The following is a 20,449-nucleotide window of genomic DNA, read 5'->3' on the forward strand; positions in this document are numbered from 1 at the left end:
AGACGAGAAAGACAAATCAATGCCCATCTTGGCACAAAACGTCCGCCAAAATCTAGACACAAACTGGGATCCCCTGTCAGAAACGATATTCTCCGGAATCCCATGCAAACGAACCACGTTCTGAAAAAATAAAGGGACCAACTCAGAGGAGGAAGGCAACTTAGGCAAGGGCACCAAATGAACCATCTTAGAAAAGCGGTCACACACAACCCAGATAACGGACATTTTCTGTGAAACCGGGAGATCAGAAATAAAATCCATGGAAATGTGTGTCCAAGGCCTCTTCGGGATGGGCAAGGATAACAACAACCCACTGGCCCGAGAACAGCAAGGCTTAGCTCGAGCACACACTTCACAAGACTGCACAAAGGTACGCACATCCCTAGACAAGGAAGGCCACCAAAAAGACCTGGCCACCAAGTCTCTAGTACCAAATATTCCAGGATGACCAGCCAACACAGAAGAATGGACCTCGGAGATGACTCTACTGGTCCAATCATCCGGAACAAACAGTCTTTCTGGTGGACAACGATCCGGTTTATCCACCTGAAACTCCTGCAATGCACGTCGCAAGTCTGGGGATACGGCGGACAATATTACCCCATCCCTAAGGATACCAGTAGGCCCAGAGTCTCCAGGAGAGTCAGGCACAAAACTCCTGGAAAGAGCATCTGCCTTCACATTCTTTGAACCTGGTAGGTATGAAACCACGAAATTGAAATGAGAAAAAAACAACGACCAACGAGCCTGTCTAGGATTCAAATGCCTGGCAGACTCAAGGTAAATGAGATTCTTGTGATCAGTCAAGACCACCACACGATGTTTAGCACCCTCAAGCCAATGACGCCACTCCTCAAATGCCCACTTCATGGCCAAAAGCTCCCGATTACCCACATCATAATTGCGCTCGGCGGGCGAGAATTTTCTAGAGAAGAATGCACATGGCTTCATCACCGAGCCATCAGAACTTCTCTGTGACAAAACCGCCCCCGCTCCAATCTCGGAAGCATCAACCTCAACCTGAAAAGGAAGTGAAACATCTGGTTGACACAACACAGGAGCAGAAGAAAACCGGCGCTTAAGTTCCTGAAAGGCCCCCACAGCCGCAGGAGACCAATTAGCAACATCAGCACCCTTTTTAGTTAAATCAGTCAAAGGTTTAACAATACTGGAAAAATTTGCAATGAACCGACGATAAAAATTAGCAAACCCCAAGAACTTCTGTAGGCTCTTAACAGATGTAGGTTGTGTCCAGTCACAAATTGCCTGAACCTTAACGGGATCCATCTCAATAGTAGAAGGAGAAAAAATGTACCCCAAAAAAGAAATCTTCTGGACTCCGAAGAGACACTTTGAGCCCTTCACAAACAGAGAATTGGCCCGCAGAACCTGAAACACCTTCCTGACCTGTAGAACATGAGACTCCCAGTCATCAGAAAACACCAAAATATCATCCAAATACACAATCATAAACTTATCCAGATATTCACGGAAAATATTTTGCATAAAGGACTGAAAGACTGACGGAGCATTGGAGAGTCCAAAAGGCATTACCAAATACTCAAAATGGCCCTCAGGCGTATTAAATGCGGTTTTCCACTCATCACCTTGTTTTATCCGCACCAGATTATACGCACTGCGAAGATCTATCTTAGTGAACCACCTAGCCCCCTTAATGCGAGCAAACAAGTCAGTCAATAATGGCAATGGATACTGATATTTGACTGTAATCTTATTCAGAAGGCGATAATCTATACAAGGCCTCAGGGAACCATCTTTTTTTGCCACGAAAAAAAAACCTGCTCCCAGAGGGGACGAAGATGGACGAATATGTCCCTTTTCCAAGGACTCCTTAATATAATTCCGCATAGCAGTATGCTCTGGCAGCGACAGATTAAATAAACGACCCTTAGGGAACTTACTGCCAGGAATCAATTCTATAGCACAGTCACAATCTCTATGAGGAGGGAGCGAATTGAGCTTAGGCTCCTCAAAAACATCCCTATAGTCAGACAAAAACTCAGGGATCTCAGAAGGAGTAGATGAAGCGATAGAAATCGGAGGTGCATCATCATGAACCCCCTGACATCCCCAGCTTAACACAGACATTGTTTTCCAGTCCAGGACAGGATTATGAGTTTGTAACCATGGCAGACCCAGCACTAGTACATCATGTAAATTATACAGTACAAGGAAGCGAATCACCTCCTGATGAACGGGAGTCATGCGCATGGTCACTTGTGTCCAATACTGCGGTTTATTCATAGCCAATGGTGTAGAGTCAATTCCCTTCAGAGGAATAGGGACTTCCAGAGGCTCCAGACTAAAACCGCAGCGTTTAGCAAATGACCAATCCATAAGACTCAGGGCAGCGCCCGAATCCACATAGGCATCAACGGAAATGGAAGACAGTGAAAAAATCAGAGTCACAGACAAAATGAACTTAGGCTGCAGAGTACCAATGGCAAAAGATTTATCAAGCTTTTTGGTGCGTTTAGAGCATGCTGATATAACATGAGCTGAATCACCACAATAAAAACACAATCCATTTTTCCGCCTATAATTTTGCCGTTCACTTCTGGACTGAATTCTATCACATTGCATAGTCTCAGGTGCCTGTTCAGAAGACACCGCCAACTGGTGCACGGGTTTGCGCTCCCGCAAACGCCGATCAATCTGAATGGCCATAGCCATAGACTCATTCAGACCTGTAGGCGTAGGGAACCCCACCATAATATCCTTAATGGCCTCAGAAAGACCATTTCTGAAGTTTGCAGCCAGGGCGCACTCATTCCACTGAGTAAGCACCGACCATTTCCGAAATTTTTGACAATATATTTCCGCTTCATCATGCCCCTGAGAGAGGGCTAATAAAGCCTTTTCAGCCTGAATCTCCAGGTTGGGTTCCTCATAGAGCAATCCCAATGCCAGAAAAAACGCATCCACACTGAGCAATGCAGGATCCCCTGGTGCCAATGCAAATGCCCAATTCTGAGGGTCGCCCCGCAGGAAAGATATTACAATCCTGACCTGTTGAGCAGGGTCTCCAGAGGAGCGAGATTTTAAAGAAAGAAACAATTTACAATTGTTCCTGAAATTCAGGAAGGTAGATCTATCTCCAGAGAAGAACTCTGGAATAGGAATTCTAGGTTCAGACATGGGAGTGTGAACAACAAAATCCTGTATGTTTTGAACTTTTGCCGCGAGATTACTCAGGCTGGAAGCCAAACTCTGGACATCCATGTTAAACAGCTAAGATCAGAGCCATTCAAGGGTTAAGAGGAGGTAAGAAGCAGCTAGACAGCAATTAAGGGCTAGGCAGCAAAACTCTGAAGGGAAAAAAAAAAAAATTTCCCTTAAACACTTCTTTTTCTCCTGCTTCAGCCCAAACAATTAACACTTTGTGGGCCGGCTATACTGTCATGAATCCCCAATGGCTAGGGATAGCACAGGACAAGCAAAGTACAAAATAAATAACGGACGAGCTCTAGGGTGATGGAACCTGGGCTGACCGCTGCCCTACGCCTGACAAACGCAACTAGAGATAGCCAGGGAGCGTGCCTACGTTGGTTCTAGACGCCACGCACCAGCCTAAGAGCTAACTAGTACTGCAGAGAAAATAAAGACCTCACTTGCCTCCAGAGGAATGAACCCCAAAAGATATAGTTGCCCCCTCACATGTATTGACGGTGAAATGAGAGGAAGGCACACACATAGAGATGATATATATAGATTTAGCAAATTGAGGCCCGCTGTAAACTAGAAAGCAGAACGATACAAAAGGGGACTGAGCGGTCAGCAAAAAACCCTAATCAAAAAACCATCCTGAGATTACAAGAACCCATGTGCCAACTCATGGCACATGGGGAGAACCTCAGTCCACTAGAGCTACCAGCTAGCATAGAGACATAATAAGCAAGCTGGACAAAAAACCAAACAACTGAAAATCAGCACTTAGCTTATCCTGAAAGATCTGGGAGCAGGTAGGCAGGAACCAAACAGAGCACATCTGAATACATTGATAGCCGGCAAGGAAATGACAGAAAGGCCAGGTAAAATAGGAAACACCCAGCCTCTGATGGACAGGTGGAAACCAAAGGCCGCAACCCACCAAAGTCACCCAGTACCAGCAGTAACCACCAGAGGGAGCCCACAAACAGAATCCACAACAGCCATCTTGGAAAAGGGCAGTAATGCACAAAAGGTAAAAAATGTTCAGAGTCCTGACAACTTCACTCATATGCGACTTTCATACTTGTGGTCCTGTGACAATGAGCTTCTCTTCCTGCTTCTCTCAGTTTTTCACTGATAATTGAGAGCATTAGGGAGAGGAGCTCGCCAGTACATGACTAAGTGTGAAAATCGCATATGTCCTTGGTGCGGGGGGGCGCCAAAATTAATTCTTGCCCCGGGTGCCAGAAACCCTAGATACACCTCTGCTCATAGTGGTGACTGAACCTGTTCCGGCACGCCCCATGACTGAAACCAAATGCTGTCGGGAAGAATCAAGTAAATTTTCTCCCCTCAGCATTTGGCTATGTGCAGGAGCAGGGTAGGTTAGTAACATTATTAACCTGCAGATTAACCCCATATCTGCAGGTTAGAAGCATTTTTTTTCTTGTGACAGGATCCCTTTAAATATAGTTAGAAATTTATTTATTCTGGTATTTCTTTTATGTATTGTTTTTTTCAATTGTTGGAGAAAATAAAAATGGCCTATCAAGGTGGATTTGGTAATTAAATTACTGCAGAAAGCATGCTAGGTAATAAAAACTGCGCAAAACGTAAACTTGAACATAGCTTTTTTTTTTTTTTTAAATTGGAGATATAAGAGATCCTGTCACAAAATATTTCTTTAAATGCCCTTTTAAATCTAGAAAGTAAACTACTGCTGCCAATAATAAGCAGAGCAATGCTAAAAAGTTGTTTCTACAGTCAGATTTGTTTTTGAAAGTTGACACTAATTGGGCCTTTATAAGTGCTTCCCTTGAGCAATCCTGTCTTGTTAGTCTTACTTGTGAAATACATATTTGCTGTTTGTCTGAAATTGTTTTTTCCAAAAAATTATCAGAATATTTTATATAGCTCCATCCTTTTTAAACAAAACTGAAAGTCAGAAAGGGAACCTTCCTTGTAGAAAACACTTGGTAAAAGCCATGGTTCATTAGCCAGGCTATTATAGTGGGCGTGCTCAGTGTATTGCACTGTCAAGCTTCTCTGTAGCAGTTTGGTACAAAGCGATATTTTGGCACTTGTAAGGAGTGTTTGTTTCCTTTGGAAAAAACCTTTTGTCCCTTTCGATGAGTGGGTTATCGGAAAATTTTTGTGACAGAAAATACTAACGTTCTGCCATTTTAGCTGACAACTCGAAATGTAACCACTTAAGATCAGAAATGAAATGCAATACAAAATATCACTTTTCTAAAAACATTATTTAATCTAATAAAAATGGAGGATTGTTGTCCTAAAAACTTAATATGCACTGACATCTGAAAGCTATTAAGGAAGCAATTTGTGAGCGAGCAGACGTAAGACATTCATAACATAACAATTGGTGAATACAGATAGATTATGTAAGATAGAGAAAGAACAGATACACGGGCCATATCCATGTATGAAAGCATGATGACATACCGTACATTACAAATAATAGGTTGTATTACTTAAACAAATTGCTTAAGGCAAAGGAAAGATCTTGCCTTGCGTTAAGTAGTAATTTTACCCTTAACCTTTTTTGCATCCAAAAAGATTACAAAATATAATGAATTACTCTCAAGGTAGAATGTCCTAATCAATTGCAAAGGTGTGTAATTCCTGCAATAGTCTCATGGCACATTTGTACTTAACTGAAATAGGCATGGCTTTACAAAATAATATACCTTACCAAAATTTAAGGACAATTTTACTGACAGCCTGAACATTTGATTTTGCATTAATGTGGTTTGCCACTGCATATACTGTATCTTTCTCCATGTGAGTTCAGAGGCAGCAGTCATATGATAAACACACAAAGCCGCACAAGATGGATATAGAAAATAATATAATAAGTCACATTTCAGCACAAACTAAGGGAAGGTGGTTGGTCTCTTTTAAATATCACTGAGTGGAGGGGTGCAATGATAGTCCGCCTCCACGTGGTGCAGCCTGGTTAACACTAAAGGACTAACAATCTTGACGACCAAACAATCAAATTACATCTAGATCTCTTGGTCAATATATTTTACATAATTTCGACTCTGATTTGTGTTCCTTTGTCCCCTTTCAATCACTTTTTATTGTTTGTTATTCATTCTTATATGTTGTTAAAATATATGTTATATGTTCATACGATTAAATAAATAAAAATCACTGAGTGGAGATGGGAGAATCGAGTTTTAGGACTCCTGTCCATTGACCAAATCAGGAATCCTTAACCACTGGACAGGAGCCTTGTGACTTTCCTTACCTTCGGGCATTCCTGGCTCTTAATTTAATTAGCTATGTTGGCACAATGTCATCATCATGTCGTGTCGCACATCACTCCTGCCTGGGAATCAAATGAAGAGACCGGAATGCCAGAAGGTAAGGACATTTACAAGCCTCCTGTCCAGTAGACACAGATTACTGACCAAAGTCTTGTGAATCGATTCTCACATCTCTATTACTGAGTAGACCTTATTCATCTGATTTTGCAGTTCAAAATTACCTTCAGCTCTAAAAGAAAGTTAATTTTTGTACAGAAAATTGTCATATAGTGTAATATGTTTTTATAAATAATTTTATTAAGTTATTTTATGTTTGAACTGCACCAAAGAACATCCACGGTCCATGCTTTAGGCTGCGCCTAATTGAGAAATAGCAAATTGAATGTCATTCTCTTCCTCCTATGCAAAAAGTATTCAATTACGTGCCTTAATTTCCTATACCACGAGCTCTGTCTCCTAATATTTTTTTAGGTTGCAGCCCATAGCTGCTATCAAGTTCTCTTGCAGATTACAGCAAATTGCTGGGGGTTGCAACCATGATCAACAAATTCTAGATGGAGCATTCTAACTTAAAGTTAATGTGCAAATTAGACAACCTAGAAAGTATCTGTGAATAAACTCTGCTGCTATAATCATAGCAATGTTGAAGAAAATTGCTGTCACATTGTAAAAGCAGCTAAAATGACTTAATGTATTTCTGCATTATTTGAGCATGTTATACACCATGTACTTAAAAGCTGCATGCATATCCAGGTTTATAGAGCAGTGATAGACAGAGGAGAGATTATCTACAAGTACATACTGTACATCTAATCTGAAAATAAATTTTAGAGCGGTGTTCTTATTTCTTGTACCAAATTTGAATATTTTGTGCTTATATTTTCAGGACTGAATGCTTAGAGGGGTTTTCCAGTCTAAATTGATAAGTCACTGTGTGACTGAACACTTATGAATTTACCCAATGCACGCACTGTAAGCTGCAAGGATCCACCGGTTTTTGACCTGGGACGTATGCGTTATGCATACTTCCCGCTAGAACCCAACTGGTGGGTGTGACCTTGCGCTATACAGTTGTATTGATTGAGGCCACGTCCACTTGATGGCCGTGTTACTAGATGGGCCGCTATCTCACTTAATACAAGTCTATTGACAAAATCAAGCCCACCAGACAGGTTCTGGCAAAGGAGTATGTATAAAGAATACGTACCAGCCGGCAAATCCTTGCAGAGCACAGTGCGCATGCTGGGGGATTCATAAGTCTGCAGCCACACAGAGTGACTGCAGACTTAAAGATTTAGACCGGACAACCCCTTTAATTGTAATTAGAATGGCATGCACTTGGAGGGGTGATAAAATTAGAAATAGGTGCAATGTAATGTGACAGCTATCCTAAAAAGCATGGCATCATCATGAATATCACGATGACAGAAAACAAGTGCTCACATCACATTTATTTTATGCATCTTTTATAGAGATGGGGAGCACTAAAATGCTTGTGTGTTCATTGCTCGGGTCAAGCAAGTTGGAATGTTTGGGTGCTCAACCCGAGCAACGAGCCCAATGTAAGTCTATTGGAAACTCGAGCATTTTTCCGGCGGCCCCCCTAGCGGTCTGCAGAGAGACTAGATATTACAGAAATTGATGGGAACAGTGCTCAAATGACATGGGAACAGTATGGGGAGGACCTCTGGAAGCATTTTTGATTCTCAGGTCACTGCTGTGAACAATGTTGTCAGAGTCTTACGCCACTTTTACAGACTCACAAGAAACCATACAAAAAGAAACCAAAATGGATTTTCCTGGGAAATATGATAAGGAACATCCTTTCCAGGGTAATAATTTTTATATAAGGCAAAATAAATAACCCAAAACAAAAATACTCCTCCACCACTTGGGCTATGTTTGCACGTAGCGTTTTTGATGCGTTTTTCAACTTTTTACAACCTTATCTACCCATGTGGTGTGTGACACATCATCAGACACATCCTGTTTAATTTATGAAATAGGGGCTCTGAAAGTCACAAAGCCTATTCTTAGAGAGCCATCAGCCAGCTATGCTTTGTTGTTCCTGTTAAATATGCTTATTTCGCACATTTATTTAATCAGGACTCTTTACCAGATGCGATACTCTTAACGAAAAATGTCATGATATTTTCATTAAAAATGAAGTGGTTTATTGGATTGTCCACAAAAAAATACATTGCAGCAAAACATAAAATAGGTGAAGTAGTTACAAAGAGATTGTCCATTTGTTTATATCAAAGTTTGTTCCCCATCTTTCCTGAGATGGTAAAAGGCGTCTGTCCCTGTCATGGAGTATGATAGAAGTCTTCATAAGCACAGCTACCAGCTGTTCATTTCTTCTGTCTGGAGTCTGTAGACAGTGAAGTTGACAGCCCCCACGTGACCACCCCCACCCTCCTATAAGCCGTGGATTATACAGTATATGTCTCATAGAACACGTGTTCTCTCTATATGGTGTTAACTTATACTCTGAGCTAAATATACAGGAATAGCTTTTGCAATGTCAGCGACAAGCAATGTGCTCAATACAGAATTCAATAATTAATATTTAACAATTCCCCATTTTGACGGTGGCAGACATTGAATGGAACCTTCAAAGTAAATATATTAATAATAAGATCTTTTTTTCTTCTTTTCTTCTTCTTTGGCAAAATAATTTAATATTGATAATAATAATATTGTTATACGTACTCAATAACATAATGATATGTAAATTCATGTTATTGTAAACCGTAACCAATATTCATATAAAATATCTACTATATAATTGTCTAAGGGTCACTTCCGTCTTTCTGTCCTTCTGTCTTTCTTTCTGTCATGGATATTCATTGGTCGCGGCCTCTGTCTGTCATGGAATCCAAGTCGCTGATTGGTCTCGCCAGCTACCTGTCATGGCTACCGCGACCAATCAGCGACGGCCACAGTCCGATTAGTCCCTCCCTACTCCCCTGCAGTCAGTGCCCGGCGCCCGCTCCATACTCCCCTCCAGTCACTGCTCACACAAGGTTAATGCTGGCGGTAACGGACCTCGTAATGCTGCGGGTAACTCACTCCCTTACCGCCGCTATTAACCCTGTGTGACCAAGTTTTTACTATTGATGCTGCCTATGCAGCGTCAATAGTAAAAACATCTAATGTTTAAAAATAATAAAAAAAAAATTAAAAATCATTATATACTCACCTTTCCCGCTCCTCTTGACGCTCTGGTGACCGCTCCATGCAAGCGGCAGGTTCCGGTGGCAAGGATGGTCTGCGAGAAGGACCTGCCATGATGTCATGGTCATGTGACCGCGATGTCATCACAGGTCCTGCACGCCTTCGCGAGAAGGAGGTGACAGGACTACAAGGGGCCCTGGAAGGTGAGTATATTTTTATTTTTTATTTTTTAACCTGTGACATACGTGGCTGGGCAATATACTATGTAGCTGGGCAATATACTACGTGACTGGCCAATATACTATGTGGCTCTGTGCTGTATACTACGTCGCTGTGCAATATACTACGTGGCTCTGTGCTGTATACTATGTCACTGGGCAATATACTACGTAACTGGGCAATATACTACGTAACTGGGCAATATACTACGTGGCTCTGTGCTGTATACTACATCACAGGGCAATATACTACATCACTGGGCAATATACTACGTGGGCTGCGCAATATACTACATTGGCTTGGCAATATACTACGTGGGCTGTGCAATATACTAAATGGACATGCATATTCTAGAATCGGGCCACCATCTAGTATAATTATACTTTCCTATATCTAATTGAAGCATCTTGGGTCAGATCATAATCATGTGATGTCATCTGGTCTTCATCTTGATGTCTTCTTCTTGGTTCTTTTAAAACAATCTTTATTATAATTCTTTTGAAATAGATGATAGCATGTAGATATTGTAGAGACCATGTGTCATGTATCAATCAAAGTCCATAAATTCAAATGTTGATAAGAAAACAAAGTCCATAGATGAAATGTAGCTTTAATATCTGTGCAGTGTCACCTTTAAAGACCTGAACTTACGTTGGCTTGCCTTGGATATTTCTGGAATCTTTCCAAATCATCTGCACTGGTTTTGGAACAGGTGTGAGGTCTTTGGTCAGAACAGCAAGGGTTAAAATGACTCTTCCTTGCTAAAAATAGCACCATAATCAGTCCTTAATGTACAGGACACATGTCAGGGTTGCAGTGTCCTGACAATTACCTGATTGTACACCAGCTTTCATCGAAGCTTTATAGGTAATAGGAAACTACTGGAACATGATAAAAACGTAATAACACAGTTCATCTTATCATCATAGGATCATCATCCTCTCCAATTGTGGTTGTCAGTTTAGATACTGCAATCATGGTTGTCAGTGATGGATGCTGCAGTTGTGGTTGTCAGTGGTGACATGAATTGTAATTAACAGAGTCTATTATTACTCAGAAATCAAATAACATTGTTACCTTGTGGAACTTCTGGATAGCAGCTTTTTCTTCTTGCAACTTTTAAGAATTTAGAAATATGAAAAGTCTTTATTAACGTAACTCCAGTATCTTGATTGAAGTCTTCATTCCCTATTCTATACCAAATTTGGTAATTTTCCTGACCTATAATATCACAGCGTACCATAGCAATCAATAATATTCATATAATTATTATCAGAATAATAATATGGAATTCATATTTGGAAAAATAAAACAGTAATAAATGATAATACATTATTAACCATATTCTTCATGTGATAGAACATTTTTATGTCATAGGTAGTGTTGAGCGATACCTTCCGATACTCAAAGGTATCGGTATCGGATGGTATCGGCTGATATCGCCGATACCGATACCCGATACCAATGCAAGTCAATGGGACACAAGTATCGGAAGGTATCCTGGATGGTTCCCAGGGTCTGAAGGAGAGGAAACTCTGCTTCAGGCCCTGGGATCCATATTCATGTAAAAAAGAAAGAATTAAAATAAAAAATATGGATATACTCACCCCTCCGGCGGCGCCTAGACCTTACCGATGTAACCGGCAGCCTCCGTTCCTAAGAATGAGGAGTGTTGTGAACTCTATTTTTGGGCTCCCTCTAGTGGTCACAAGCGGCACTGTGTAGTGTTGTCTTTCTGCAGGTTGCAGCATCAGCTGGTTCGTTATCCTGGTTGGTTTCCTATTTAGCTCGCCTGGATACTCAGTTCCTTGCCTGCTATCAATGTATTCAGTGCTCTTCAGATTCCTTGTGTCTACCTTGCTCCCAGTCTCTCCAAGACAAGCTAAGTTTTGTTTGATCATTTTTTGATTATCAGCGTTCATTATGTTTTTAGTCCAGCTCGCTAAAATGTGATTTCCTCGCTTGCTGGTTGCTCTAGGGGACTGAGTTTCTCCCCCCACACCGTTAGTTGGTGTGGGGGTTCTTGAAATCTCAGAGTGGATATTTTGTAAGGGTTTTTTACTGACCGCATAGATTCCCTTTTCTATTTTCTGCTATCTAGTATTAGTGGGCCTCATTTGCTGAATCTGCTTTCACCCCTGTGTATGTGCCTTCCTCTTACTTCACCGTTATTATTTGTTGGGGGCTTCTATATCTTTGGGGATTATTTCTCTGGAGGCAAGAGAGGTCTTTCTTTCTCTCTAGGGGTAGTTAGTTCCTCAGGCTGGCTCGAGACGTCTAGGATTTTTAGGCACGTTCACCGGCTACTTCTAGTGTGTTTGGATAGGTTCAGATTTGCGGTCAGTACAGTTTGCCACCTCCCTAGAGCTTGTCCTATGTTTGTTACTTAGCTGGAGTAATTTGTGATCCTCAACCACTAAGGATCATAACAGTATAGCAGGCTAAAAAGTGTTTAATGTATCGCAGAAGTGGGATAAAAAGAAGACCTGAGTACATTTTTTTTTTCCTCCCGCTTTTCCTTTTCTGCAGTCTGTTTAGCTTCTTTCATCCCCTTGAACTCTGGGTGGTTTTGAGCTCAGCTGCAGACATGAATGTTCAGACTCTGACTTCTAGTGTGGATCATCTTACTGCATGGGTGCAAAGTATTCAGGATTTTGTTATTCATAGCCCTATGTCAGAACCAAAGATACCCATTCCTGAATTGTTTTCTGGAGATAGATCTAGGTTTCTAAATTTTGAGAATAATTGTAAGTTATTTCTATCTCTGAGACCTCGTTCCTCTGGTGATTCCGCTCAGCAAGTTAAAATTGTTATCTCCTTGTTGCGTGGCGACCCTCAAGATTGGGCCTTCTCTCTGGCGCCAGGAGATCCTGCATTGCTTAATGTAGATGCATTTTTTCTGGCTCTTGGACTGCTTTATGAGGAGCCTAATCTTGAGAATCAGGCAGAAAAAGCGTTGCTGGCTATCTCTCAAGGTCAGGATGAAGCAGAGGTGCATTGTCAAAAATTTCGGAAATGGTCGGTGCTTACTCAATGGAATGAGTGTGCCCTGGCTGCAAATTTCAGAGAAGGTCTTTCTGAGGCCGTTAAGAATGTTATGGTGGGGTTTCCCACCCCTACAAGTCTGAGTGATTCTATGGCTTTAGCCATTCAGGTTGATCGGCGTTTGCGGGAGCGCAAATCTGCTCATCCTTTGGCGGTATTTTCTGGACAGAGACCTGAGTCTATGCAATGTGACCGAACTCTGACCAGAATTGAGCGACAAAGTCATAGACGTCAAAATGGGTTGTGCTTTTACTGTGGTGATTCTACTCATGTTATCTCAGCATGCTCTAAACGCTTAAAAAAAATCGCTAAACCTGTCACCATTGATACTATACAGCCTAAATTTATTTTGTCTGTTACTTTGATTTGTTCTTTGTCGTCCTACCCGGTTATGGCTTTTGTGGATTCGGGTGCTGCCCTGAATCTGATGGATTTGTCGTTTGCCAGGCGCTGTGGTTTTGTCCTGGAGCCTTTGGAATTTCCTATTCCTCTGAGGGGAATTGATGCTACGCCATTGGCTGAGAATAAACCTCAGTATTGGACGCAAATGACCATGTGCATGACTCCCGTACATCAGGAGGTGATTCGCTTTCTTGTTCTGCATAATTTGCATGATGTTGTCGTTTTGGGTCTGCCATGGCTGCAAGCTCATAATCCAGTTTTAGATTGGAAAGCTATGTCTGTGTCAAGTTGGGGTTGTCAGGGAATTCATGGCGATACTCCGTTGGTGTCTATTGCTTCTTCCACTCCTTCTGAGGTCCCTGAGTTTTTGTCTGACTACCAGGATGTATTTGATGAGCCCAGGTCCAGTGCCCTGCCCCCTCATAGGGATTGTGACTGTGCTATAAATTTAATTCCTGGTAGTAAATTCCCTAAGGGACGACTTTTTAATTTGTCTATACCAGAGCATGCCGCGATGCGGAGTTATATAAAGGAGTCTTTGGAGAAGGGACATATTCGCCCATCCTCTTCCCCTCTTGGTGCAGGATTTTTTTTTGTGGCCAAGAAGGACGGTTCTTTGAGACCTTGTATAGATTATCGTCTTCTGAATGAAATTACAGTCAAATTTCAGTATCCTTTGCCACTATTGTCTGATTTGTTTGCTCGGATTAAGGGTGCCAGTTGGTTCACCAAGATAGATCTCCGTGGTGCGTATAACCTTGTGCGCATTAAGCAGGGAGATGAATGGAAAACAGCATTTAATACGCCCGAAGGCCATTTTGAGTACTTAGTGATGCCTTTTGGACTCTCTAATGCTCCTTCTGTGTTTCAGTCCTTCATGCATGACATCTTCCGAGAATATCTGGACAAATTTATGATTGTTTATCTGGATGACATTTTGGTCTTTTCTGATGATTGGGAGTCCCATGTGAAGCAGGTCAGGATGGTGTTTCAGGTCCTGCGTGCTAATGCTTTATTTGTGAAGGGCTCAAAATGCCTCTTCGGAGTACAGAAGGTTTCCTTTTTGGGCTTTATTTTTTCTCCTTCTACTATCGAGATGGATCCAGTCAAGGTCCAGGCTATTCATGACTGGACTCAGCCCAAGTCTGTTAAGAGTCTTCAGAAGTTCTTGGGTTTTGCTAATTTTTATCGTCGTTTCATCGCTAATTTTTCTAGCGTGGTTAAACGTTTGACGGATTTGACCAAGAAGGGTTCTGATGTGACTAATTGGTCTCCTGCGGCCGTGGAGGCCTTTCGGGAGCTGAAGCTCCGGTTTTCTTCAGCTCCAGTCTTATGTCAGCCAGATGTCTCTCTCCCCTTCCAGGTCGAGGTTGATGCTTCTGAGATTGGAGCAGGGGCTGTTTTGTTGCAGAGAAGCTCTGAGGGCTCTGTGATGAAGCCATGTGCTTTCTTTTCAAGAAAGTTTTCGCCTGCCGAGCGGAATTATGATGTTGGTAATCGGGAGTTGTTGGCTATGAAGTGTGTTGTGAATTTGCTTTTTGCTCCCTCTAGTGGTTACTAGTTTTTTTGACTCTGGTTTTTCTGTCATTCCTTTTATCCGCACCTGGGTCGTTAGTTAGGGGTGTTGCTATATAAGCTCCCTGGACCTTCAGTTCAATGCCTGGCAACGTAGTTATCAGAGCTAGTCTGCTGTGCTCTTGTCTACTGATCCTGGTTCCAGTTATATCAGCTAAGTCTGCCTTTTGCTTTTTGCTATTTGTTTTGGTTTTGTATTTTTGTCCAGCTTGTTGCAAATCTATATCCTGACCTTTGCTGGAAGCTCTAGGGGGCTGGTGTTCTCCCCCCGGACCGTTAGACGGTTCGGGGGTTCTTGAATTTCCAGTGTGGATTTTGATAGGGTTTTTGTTGACCATATGAGTTACCTTTCTTTATTCTGCTATTAGTAAGCGGGCCTCTCTGTGCTAAACCTGGTTCATTTCTGTGTTTGTCATTTCCTCTTACCTCACCGTCATTATTTGTGGGGGGCTTCTATCCAGCTTTGGGGTCCCCTTCTCTGGAGGCAAGAAAGGTCTTTGTTTTCCTCTACTAGGGGTAGCTAGATTCTCCGGCTGGCGCGTGTCATCTAGAATCAACGTAGGAATGATCCCCGGCTACTTCTAGTGTTGGCGTTAGGAGTAGATATATGGTCATCCCAGTTACCACTTCCCTATGAGCTGGATTTTTGTATTCTGCAGACTTCCACGTTTGTTGTGAATTTGGATTCTGGGCTCCCCCGGTGGCCGCTTGTGGAATTGGACTTGTCATCCTCTTTCCTGTTTCACCTGGTTCCATCAGTAGTGGGTGTCGCTATTTAAGCTCATTTCTCTGGTGGTTTCTTGCCGGTCAACAATGTTATCTGATGCCTCTCAGTGCTTGTTCCTGCTTCTAGACTACTACTAGATAAGTTGGACTTTTGTCCATGTTTTGTTTTGCCTATTTGTTCCAGTTCACAGCTGAAGTTTTGTTACTGTGTCTGGAAAGCTCTCGTTGATCAGGGATTGCTACTCTGGCGTTATGAGTTAATGCCAGAGTTTAAGGTAATCTCTGGATGGTGTTTTGTTAGTGTTTTTCTGCTGACCATGAAAGTATACTATCTGTCTTCTGCTATCTAGTAAGCGGACCTCAAATTTGCTAAGACTATTTTCCTGCTGCGTTTGTTGTTTCATCTGAACTCACCGTCATTATATGTGGGGGGCTACTGTCTTCTTTGGAATATTTCTCTAGAGGTGAGCCAGGTCTTATATTTCCCTCTGCTAGCTATTTAGGTCTTAGGCCAGAGCTGGGCATCTAGCGATAAATAGGAAATGCTACCTGGCTATTTCTAGTTGCGCGGCAGGCTTAGTTCATGGTCAGTATAGTTCCATCTTCCGAGAGCTTGTCCCTCTATAGGCTTGCTATGATCTCTGCCTGCAGAGATCACGACAGTTTGACCGGCCAATAAAGTGTTAAAGACCCAGGTTGAGAAAGGAGAGTTATAAGAAGTCTGCTGGAATTTTTTTTTTTTTTTTTTCCTCCAGTCTGCCTTGCTGCAGTCTTTTTTCTCTCTCTCCTCCTAATCTCTGTATGGCTCTGTGTGCACCTGACAATAATGGATCTCCAGAGTGTAACTGCGGGTTTGAATAATCTCATCACGAAAGTACAAAATTTACAAGATTTTGTGGTACATGCTCCGGTATCTGAGCCGAGAATTCCTTTGCCGGAGTTCTTCACAGGGAATAGAGCTAGCTTCCAGAATTTCCGAAATAATTGTAAGCTTTATTTGTCCCTGAAGTCTCGTTCAGCTGGAGACCCAGCTCAGCAGGTTAGGATTGTGATTTCCTTGCTCAGGGGTGACCCTCAAGATTGGGCCTTCTCATTGCCAGCAGGGGATCCTGCGTTACGCGATGTGGATGCGTTTTTTCTGGCCTTGGGCTTGCTTTATGAGGAACCTCATTTGGAACTTCAGGCAGAAAAAACTTTGATGGCACTATCTCAGGGGCAAGACGAAGCTGAAGTTTTCTGCCAAAAATTCCGTAAATGGTCTGTGCTTACTCAGTGGAATGAGTGCGCCTTGGCGGCAACTTTCAGAGAAGGTCTCTCTGATGCCGTTAAGGATGTTATGGTGGGGTTCCCTGTGCCTGCAGGTCTGAATGAGTCCATGACAATGGCTATTCAGATTGATAGGCGTCTGCGGGAGCGCAAACCGGTGCACCATCTGGCGGTGTCTATGGAAAAGACGCCAGAAAGTATGCAGTGTGATAGAATTCTGTCCAGGAGCGAGCGACAGAATTTTAGACGGAAGAATGGATTGTGTTTCTATTGTGGGGATTCTACTCATGTTATATCAGCATGCTCTAGGCGTACAAAGAAGCTTGATAAGTCTGTTTCCATTGGCACCATTCAGTCTAAGTTTATTTTGTCTGTAACCCTGATTTGCTCTTTGTCATCCATTGCCACGGACGCCTATGTTGACTCTGGCGCCGCTCTGAGTCTTATGGATTGGTCCTTTGCCAATCGTTGTGGTTTTGATTTAGAGCCTTTGGAGACTCTTATTCCTCTGAAGGGGATTGACTCCACCCCATTGGCTAATAATAAACCACAATACTGGACACAAGTAACCATGCGTATCAATCCGGATCACCAGGAGATTATTCGTTTCCTGGTGCTGTATAATTTACATGACGATTTGGTACTGGGATTGCCATGGTTGCAGTCTCACAACCCAGTCTTGGACTGGAGAGCAATGTCTGTGTTGAGCTGGGGATGTAAGGGTATTCATGGGGACTTACCTTTGGTTTCTATTTCGTCGTCCATTCCCTCTGAAGTCCCTGAGTTCCTCTCTGATTATCAAGATGTCTTTGACGAACCCAAGCTTGGGTCGTTACCTCCGCACCGTGAGTGCGATTGTGCCATAGATTTGATACCGGGTTGTAAATATCCCAAGGGTCGTTTGTTTAATCTGTCTGTGCCGGAACATGCTGCTATGCGGGAATATATAAAGGAGTCTTTGGAAAAGGGACATATTCGTCCATCTTCTTCTCCCTTGGGAGCTGGGTTTTTCTTTGTCTCAAAAAAAGACGGCTCTTTGAGACCATGTATTGATTATCGGCTTCTGAATAAGATCACTGTTAAGTATCAATACCCATTGCCATTGCTTACTGATTTGTTTGCTCGTATAGAGGGTGCTAAGTGGTTCTCTAAAATTGATCTTCGTGGGGCGTATAATTTGGTGCGGATCAGGCAGGGGGATGAGTGGAAGACCGCATTTAATACGCCCGAGGGCCACTTTGAGTATTTGGTCATGCCTTTTGGTCTTTCTAATGCCCCTTCAGTTTTCCAGTCTTTTATGCATGATATTTTCCGCGATTTTCTGGATAAATTTATGATAATATATCTGGATGATATTCTGATTTTTTCTGATGACTGGGACTCTCATGTCCAGCAGGTCAGGAGAGTTTTTCAGATTCTGCGGTCTAATTCTTTATGTGTGAAGGGGTCTAAGTGCGTTTTTGGGGTCCAGAAAATTTCCTTTTTGGGGTATATTTTTTCTCCCTCTTCCATTGAGATGGATCCCGTCAAGGTGCAAGCTATTTGTGACTGGACTCAGCCCTCCTCTCTTAAGGGTCTTCAGAGATTTTTGGGCTTTGCCAACTTTTACCGCCGATTTATTGCTGGTTTTTCGGATGTCGTTAAACCACTGACTGATTTGACCAGACAAGGCGCTGATGTTGCTAATTGGTCCCCTCATGCTGTAGAGGCCTTTCAGGAGCTTAAGCGCCGTTTTGCCTCTGCCCCTGTGTTGCGTCAGCCTGATGTGAATCTGCCTTTTCAGGTTGAGGTTGACGCTTCGGAGATCGGAGCTGGGGCAGTGTTGTCGCAGAAAGGTTCCGACTGCTCCGTCATTAGGCCTTGTGCCTTCTTTTCTCGCAAATTTTCGCCCGCAGAGCGGAATTATGATGTTGGGAATCGGGAGCTTTTGGCCATGAAGTGGGCGTTTGAGGAGTGGCGCCATTGGCTCGAGGGGGCTAGGCATCAGGTGGTGGTATTGACTGACCACAAAAATTTGATTTATCTTGAGACTGCCAGACGCCTGAATCCTAGACAGGCGCGCTGGTCTTTATTTTTTTCTCGCTTTAATTTTGTGGTGTCATACCTACCGGGTTCTAAGAATGTTAAGGCAGATGCCCTTTCTAGGAGTTTTGACCCGGACTCTCCTGGTAATTCTGAACCCACAGGTATCCTTAGGGAGGGAGTAATTTTGTCGGCCGTTTCTCCTGATCTGCGGCGGTCCTTGCAAGAGTTTCAGGAGGATAGACCGGATCGTTGTCCGCCTGATAGACTGTTTGTTCCGGATGATTGGACCAGCAGAGTCATCTCTGAGGTACATTCTTCTGCATTGGCAGGTCATCCCGGAATTTTTGGTACCAGGGATTTGGTGGCAAGATCCTTCTGGTGGCCTTCCCTGTCACGAGATGTGCGAGTCTTTGTGCAGTCATGTGACGTTTGTGCTCGGGCCAAGTCTTGTAGTTCTCGGGCTAGCGGACTGCTGTTGCCCTTGCCTATTCCTAAGAGGCCTTGGACACACATCTCGATGGATTTTATTTCAGATCTGCCTGTTTCCCAGAAGATGTCTGTCATCTGGGTGGTCTGTGACCGTTTCTCTAAAATGGTCCATTTGGTTCCTCTGCCCAAGTTGCCTTCTTCTTCTGAGTTGGTTCCTCTGTTTTTTCAGAATGTTGTCCGATTGCACGGTATTCCTGAGAATATTGTTTCTGACAGAGGTACCCAATTTGTGTCTAGATTTTGGCGGGCATTCTGTGCTAGGATGGGCATAGATTTGTCTTTTTCATCTGCTTTTCACCCTCAGACTAATGGCCAGACCGAGCGGACTAATCAGACCCTGGAGACATATCTGAGGTGTTTTGTCTCTGCTGACCAGGATGATTGGGTTGCTTTTTTGCCATTGGCAGAGTTCGCCCTCAATAATCGGGCCAGCTCTTCCACCTTGGTGTCCCCGTTTTTCTGTAATTCGGGGTTTCACCCTCGATTTTCCTCCGGTCAGGTGGAATCCTCGGATTGTCCTGGAGTGGATGCGGTGGTGGAGAGATTGCATCACATCTGGGGGCAGGTTATGGACAATTTGAAGTTGTCCCAGGAGAAGACTCAGCGTTTTGCCAACCGTCATCGTCGTGTTGGTTCTCGGCTTTGTGTTGGAGATTTGGTGTGGTTGTCTTCTCGTTTTGTCCCTATGAGGGTCTCTTCTCCTAAGTTTAAACCTCGGTTCATCGGCCCTTATAGAATATTGGAGATTCTTAATCCTGTTTCTTTCCGTTTGGACCTCCCTGCGTCCTTTTCCATTCATAACGTTTTTCATCGGTCGTTGTTGCGCAGGTATGAGGTACCTGTGGTACCTTCAGTTGAGCCTCCTGCTCCGGTGTTGGTTGAGGGTGAGTTGGAGTACGTTGTGGAGAAAATTTTGGACTCTCGTGTTTCCAGACGGAGACTCCAGTATCTGGTCAACTGGAAGGGTTACGGCCAGGAGGATAATTCTTGGGTCAATGCATCTGATGTTCATGCTTCTGATCTTGTTCGTGCCTTCCATAGGGCTCATCCTGGTCGCC

General features: G+C 43.0%; 1 long non-coding RNA gene across 1 annotated transcript in view; it reads left to right on the forward strand.

Moving 5' to 3' along the window:
- The window catches only part of LOC143800648 (uncharacterized), a 178,401-nt gene that overhangs the window by 107,333 nt on the left and 50,619 nt on the right, over positions 1-20,449 (forward strand). The window lies entirely within an intron of this gene.

Source organism: Ranitomeya variabilis, chromosome 1 (assembly GCF_051348905.1).
Source record: "Ranitomeya variabilis isolate aRanVar5 chromosome 1, aRanVar5.hap1, whole genome shotgun sequence".
In the NCBI taxonomy this organism is placed as follows: Eukaryota; Metazoa; Chordata; class Amphibia; order Anura; family Dendrobatidae; genus Ranitomeya; species Ranitomeya variabilis.